Below are 6932 nucleotides of genomic sequence, written 5' to 3'. Positions count from 1 at the left end.
AAATCGCAGTGCTTGCATTCGTAGCAGGAGTGCACTTGTTCATGTTCACTGTATAAAGGCCCTTTTGCTTCTGTAGGTGACAAAGGTGGCAATTTTTTCTGTGCATTTAATGCATGCAGGCAGCAGGTTTAACACGTGAGAGTACATTGAAAATACATTCAGCATTTTTAATTTTGCTGCTGCTACAAGCCCTTATTTCTCTAGGTCACACGTAGGAGTACATTTTTCTTGAAGGTGTGTAAAAGGGTGAGAGTTGGTGGGAGAAAATGCAGGATTCCTTACATACTCGCACAAGGTATGCTCACAAAGCCAGCATTAGAGAAGCTTTACAGACTGTATGAATGAGCCTCAACCCTCCCTGAACCCCACCAAATGTACCCACCCCATCAGACTGGGCTCTTTCTTCTCCCGGGTTAGAACTTCTCTCTCCGCCTGCTTGCGAATCAGAACCTGCATTAGTGCCTCCTGCATCTCAGCTCTGGGGGCCTCGCACACCTCACTTGGTGTGTGCCCTTGGAAGCCTAGGGACTGAGCTCAGACACAGTCCTAGGCATTGCTCTCTGTATTTTTATTTTAAAGATTATTTCTATTGTATTTACTTTTCCTGCTGTCTTTAACAACTTGTTTGGGCTGCTTTGGGCTTGTTTTAAGACTAAAGAGACTTATAGGCAGATAGGTTATTGAGCCAATAACTGCACTTCCTGCTTAGCCACTTTTAAGAACTTCGGGTGGTTCTGATGAACTACTGAGGTTCAGCGAGGTATTGCTCAGTCACTGTGTTTCCAAGAAAGGGGGAAAGGGGGATTCAATTTCCTCTTTCAGATGCCTTTAGCTTAACAAAATGTTTGAGATGCACAAGTTCAGGTTTCATTTAACCAGGTGTTTGTTAGGAAAGGAAAGGAAAGGAAAGGAAAGGAAAGGAAAGGAAAGGAAAGGAAAGGAAAGGAAAGGAAAGGAAAGGAAAGGAAAGGAAAGGAAAGGAAAGGAAAGGAAAAGAAAGGTACTGCTTTTTAATTTCTACATTTTTATTTTTTTTTTTCAGTCTTCCTAAGTAGTTCTGCACTTGAAAGGATAATGGATAACAGAAAATAATAATTCTTGAATTCAGATCAGTGTATGTAAATATAATTGAACTGAAGCTATATTTAAAATGGGATAATATGTAGAAAAATACAAGTAGGTTATCTGATGATAAAAAAATATTAACTATGATTATGGGTGCATGAATTTGAATAGAGACTTAACATATATACCATCTGTGAAACACTGTCATTGCACATGTTAGTGGTTTTGTAGGAAGCAAAAGTTTGTTTATTAAATTCTAGAAATGTACTTAATGTAAATTTGCTGCAAAGGTCTCAAACCCGACAGCAAAACTGACAGCCATCTACAAACATAGCTTTGCTTTTTGAAGTCATATGCATTATTCTTGGTACTTTATCAGTAATATTCTTTCACAATAAAGCACAAGAGAAGCAAGTCTTTCCTCTATCTTCATTGTTTAGTGCTGTTTTCCCCCCTTTAATAAATTTTCCCCAGTGCAATAAGATATGTTGGAAGCTTTACAGTAGCCCATGCTAATATTCCTAACTATTTCCAACCCCTTTAATAAATTGTTAAGTAGAAGAATACTTAAGAATACCTATTAATACTTAAGAATACCTATTAAAATAAAACAAAATGTATTTTATGTAGCTAACTTGATGTCTAACTTTGGTCTTTTAAAGGAAGAGTGTTTTTTGCTTTACAACCATTTTTTTTTGTCCTTTTCTTCCTCATCTTGCTTTCTTTTTCTTCCTCATCTTGCTTTCTTTTTCTGTTTTCCTGCTTCCTCTTTATTCTCTTTATTTCCTTCCCTACAGCCATTCCAATAGTGACTTTCTGTATTTCAGTCTCACATCAACATTTTACATTTTTATGTCATTATTAAGGCAAAATTGCTTTCCTATATGTAGTCTTTAATACAGAAGTGGGAAGAACAAAGGATATTTCAGTATAATTAAAAACAGTTTAAGATTTTAATGATCTGTTAATCACAAAAACTGTTGCAAGCCACTTATCTAGAGTTTGGGAGTGATGGTAAAGAAGTTCACGTCTGTGTTATTTTGTTTCACTTTGTCTTTAGACTTGGAGTCTTATTTTGACAAATATATTAGAAACATTTTTTATTATTTTTTAATTAGGAATTAGCAAGTTGATTTTTTTTAATTTATTTTTTTTTCCTGAGTGAAAATTCAAAAGCTTGCTCTGAGTGGTAAAGCAGTCCATATAAATACTTCACATCATCAGTATTCGGTTTAGAGGTTGACATTAGTCTTGAAATTAAATTTTACATAGTTCATACTCTGAGGACAGCATGAAATCACTGATGTATTAACTTACTGGTCGAAGCTGTGTTACAGAACTGAGAGGAGCTGCTTGCTGAAGGTAGGCTTGCAGTGCAGCAGTTTGTATTTCAGGGAAGTTTAAATCTGGTTCCTTTATACAATTACAAGCTCTTAAATACAAATCGCCTTCCATCAGCTGTCAGAAAGAGGTTAATATGTTTCCTGAAGCGTAATGTAGCCATTCGTTCAGACACTAGGTGGCTCACGTCAGATGTTTAAACCTTTCCCAGAACTGTTGAGCTGTGGCTCCCCTGGCCTGTATTGCACGGTGCTGGGTGCTGAGAGCCTGTGCCACTGGTCGTTACTCCATTCCTTCAGTAGCTTTGTTGCTGTTTTAACAAAATAAGCAGCTTATTTAGCTATTGAAATGGGCATTTCAATGGGTCAGAAAAGGAGAATTGAAGAAGAATTGTGGATTAATTTAAAATGAATGTTGTATTTCCATAGTAGGAAGGTGAGGCTGTTTTTTTTTTTTTTTTTTTTTTTTTTTTTTTTTTTTTCCCCAACTGCTTAAATAGTCAGCTAATGAGCCTGTGGAAACCTAAGTACACACAATGCAAACAAGGTATGTATTTTGCCTAGAGGTAGCAACAGACAAAATCTGGCTTCCAGAAATTAACTAAAGACTAATCAAGGTGTAGACAAACAGACTAGTTGCAATATAAAAGTAGTGTTAGTGCAGTTATAAAGTTTGTAGCTATATTTTTTCTATATATTGGTATACTGAAGTTGATAAATATGGTTTACTTGTTGTTTTCCCAAACTACTGAAACTAGATTTGGATCACCTTATAAGTAACATCTTCAAGAGTACTTTCTTCTCTCAGTTCTTTAGTAACAGTAAAGGCAATTTTTATGTTATTGGGGAGGAGCGTCAACAGGATTATGAAATGCGGTTCTGCGTTTCAGTGCTGGTTATGACTAATATTAGCTGGGAACTTCCACTGAGAAATACCCAACTGAGCAACTTCCTTATATGCAACTGCAAGCAGACAGCCATCCTCTGTGACAGAGACCTCAGCTGAACCAGCCTGCAGTCTGGTTTTGGACTCAGTGCAATGTGCTTTACTTCCACGAGCTACTCCAATGGTTTCTGGAGGCTTGCTGTCCTGAGAAAATGTTACCTTGCATGTGAAGGGAGCCGTGCAAACCTGCAAGCTTGGAAACTGTTGACATATACAGTAACTATTGTACCTAATGCAATACATTTAAACTGGCTTTTAAAAGTCCCTAATGATAATGGCATCAGTAGAAAGTAGCAACAGCTTTGTGAAACCAACGCTAGTCATCTGTATAGAACGCAACCTGTGTTATGTTCAGAGAGAGTGCAACAAAATGGAGTCTTAAATACATCTTCAAGAAGAATAGCACAAAGCCAATCCACCAATTCACAATTAAGCTCCAAAGGAACTTGATTATACAGAGCCTTGAGATCCAGTGAGGTTTTATCCCTGTTGTGTCTTTTTTTTTTTTTTTTTTTTTTTTTCTTCATAGATGCAAGTACTCAGGAGTTTTTACACCTAAACATTATTTTTTTCAGGCCTGCCAATGTAAAGAAGTGAGATGTTTTGATGTCAACTACAGGAAATAGACGCTCTCCCTCAGTTTCTTGTTAAAATTCAGTGAATCTTGGTAGATAACTTAGACAGAATTACATTATATTCAGCACCTAATTTGAGAAAAGAAGCTTTTGCACTGTTGGGTGAAGGTTTGATTACAAGCCATTTATCAGGCTATCAGGCTGTCAGTGTACAGTAAGAATGGAGGATAGAAAAAAAAAAAGAGAGAGAGAGAAGTCATTTAATTTCTGAGATCTCATGACCTCTTTCCTTCTGTAAAAAGGGGAGCTGTGTTCTGCAGCAATATCAGTGGTTCCATGGTATTCTTTTTGTTTTTGTAGTCTCACAGAATTCCAGAGTTTGGGGAAAAGGAAGAGACAGGTGCTGATGCAAAGTCTAGTTAATGGACTTGTGTTAGTATACCTGTGGAATGTCATGTCAAAGCTGTTTGGGATGTGAAAATTTTGGACGTGTTCAAAGGGAGATTGGACAAGCAGATACTGGAGAGATTCACTGAGGAAAACTAAAGAGACAGGCAGCATCAATCTCAGGAAGTTCTCTGACCTGAAAATAGCTGGCAGCTGGGAGAAGACTCTGAGGAAGCATTACATATGCTTGCCCTGTTCTTATTCTTCCCAGGGCATTGATTTCTAGCCACTGCTGAAGAGAAGATGGGTCTGAACCAATGTGGCATATGTTCTTATGTAAATGACTTCATGCTGATACAAATGTGTAGGAATTTCTCTGCATTAAATGATCTCCTGTAAAAGACAGGATATTGTAGAAGGATAGGGAACATTACTACTGCAAAAGCTCTAAAAGATTTTGCAACATCCAGTTAGAATCATTTTTGATTATTTCAGAATATCCATTTGAAAAATAAAACTTTTTTGCAGGTGTGTAGAAGGTGATCAGTGAATTTTAACTGGTTTCTGAAAAGACACTGTGTAGTTGGTCTTTGGTTATGTTTGCAGTTGCACTGTGGTGACCAGTACATCGGTTGCATAATTTCATGGCTCTCATTGTTAGTATTCATCCTAACTGCACAATAGTCTTAACAGAAGGTAGGTCTATATCTTCACAGCGAGGCAGCCTTCTTCTTGTTCACTGGATTGTAAACATCTCAGTAAAAAGGTCTCAAAAAGGAGTGGTGGTTAGAGATTTTTTTGCCCCATTATTTAGCTGGTGATGGCATCTAACAGTCTAATATGATATATTTAGTGCAAGAGCTTTCACCTTGGTCTCCAAATATACACGTTAATGTTTCCTAGTTTTTTTCAGTTAAGAATGAAATCAACTATATGTAAAATCTGTACAATGGCATAAATTTTCCAAGCTTCTTCCTAAAGACGAATTTGTTAAGAAAACTAGTAAAATGCTTTGATTCTCTTTTATTTTTTAAGGAAAACACACATTCACTTTAATTTTTTTGCAGGATGATAGGACAATTGAAAATGCATCTCTAACTTCACTGACACATTGAGTCAGTTTACTTCTTGTCAGCATTATTTGATTTTGTAATATAGTAGGATTTGAAAATAAATAGTTCTGTTTCTCTGCACACTAAAAAAAATATTTTGAAATGATTCATCTCTTCAGTCTTTTTCTTGTTGATGTAGTTGTTCCAGCTCCTCATGTTGTTTTTTAAATTGTTTTATAAATGAAACGATAGCTTTGTGACTTCAACAGAGTGCTTGTCTTGGTTGTTACTCACAGCCATTCTCTGAGAGTTCAGTGGTTCTGAGCTTGACTAATTAGGGTGTGCAAAGCAAAAGAAGATGCTTACATGAGTGTATCTGTAAATCTTACCAGGTACCATTTCAGTGAAGTTCTATATCCAAGTAAATAAAAAAAGATATGAGCAATCATTGAGCAGTGATTCTTCTCAAATTTTAACAATTTTTTTTGATACCTGCATACACCAGAGATAAATCAGCCTGTGGATTTTTTTCTGGTAAATCTTTCCCAACTTTAAGCTAAGAAAGCTTGAAGCTCTGTGCTGTATAGTGGCTCACAGCATGCTGACACTGTGCTTGCTTGAATACAGCCTCATTGTCTGTGAAGCTAAGCAGGCTAAATGACAAACAAAAATGCAGACCAGTGTCCTGCAGATGATATTTGTTCTTACCATGCTGTAAACAGGAATATGTGTATGAAAAGAAGAAAAGGATGATTAATGTGTATTCTCAGTTACAGTACAGAAAATGCAGCTCTAGTGATAACTGACTTTCTGAGAGAGTTGTGACGCTTCAGTATTTATTCCTGATGAAGCAGGGAGAGGACCACACGATCAATGAATCTGGGCCTTTTTGCATAATTAGTGGCAAAGCGTTCACACACACACACACTCACTTACTTTGCCTGGCACAGCTTCAGTCTTCTTATTCACCAGCTGCTAAGCCATTTTCATATCCGTCACTGCTTCCTCCGAGTGAAAACACACCTGCTCTTCTTGCATTGTATCCATTTATTGTTGGCTTCCTGGAAGCAAAAGATGTAAGAGAATTTTGGCTTGTATCAGAGGTCTGGATAATCATGGGGTAACTCAGGACTGCCACACTCTTAAAAAGTGATTATATGTTAATTTATCTATATTAATTAACAATTCCCATCCCTACATATACACTGAAGGCTTAGAATTACATGTAAGTGGCATTTTTGGTCACATTATTTCTCATTTCTACCATTTGGAAATATAATTTTTTGATTAGGATTTGACCATTCCTAGAGTGTTATCACATACCAGTGCCCTTAAACTGCAATCAGCTTATTGTGTATTAAATCACATCAGAGAATTTTACACAGAACTGAAACATCCTTACCTGCACCAGTGACTAACAACTGCAGCTTTGATCACAAAAGGGAGATTAGGCACGAATAACACTGAGGAAAGACAACTTTAATATGGGGAATAAAACCAGGAAAGATAGATGTAATGATAAATATCACGTTAGTTGCTAATAAGAAAATAAAGTACCAGAGACCTC

At 36.7% G+C, this 6932-nt stretch overlaps 1 long non-coding RNA gene across 1 annotated transcript in view; it reads left to right on the top strand.

Annotated features, from left to right (window-relative positions):
• LOC140002926 (uncharacterized) overlaps positions 1–6932 on the top strand; it is a 76683-nt gene that overhangs the window by 58395 nt on the left and 11356 nt on the right. The gene's annotated exons all lie outside the window — the stretch shown is intronic.

Source organism: Anas platyrhynchos, chromosome 7, assembly GCF_047663525.1.
Source record: "Anas platyrhynchos isolate ZD024472 breed Pekin duck chromosome 7, IASCAAS_PekinDuck_T2T, whole genome shotgun sequence".
In the NCBI taxonomy this organism is placed as follows: domain Eukaryota; kingdom Metazoa; phylum Chordata; class Aves; order Anseriformes; family Anatidae; genus Anas; species Anas platyrhynchos.
The sequence above is the reverse complement of the archived record's forward strand: the minus strand, read 5'-3'. Positions and strand labels throughout refer to the sequence as shown.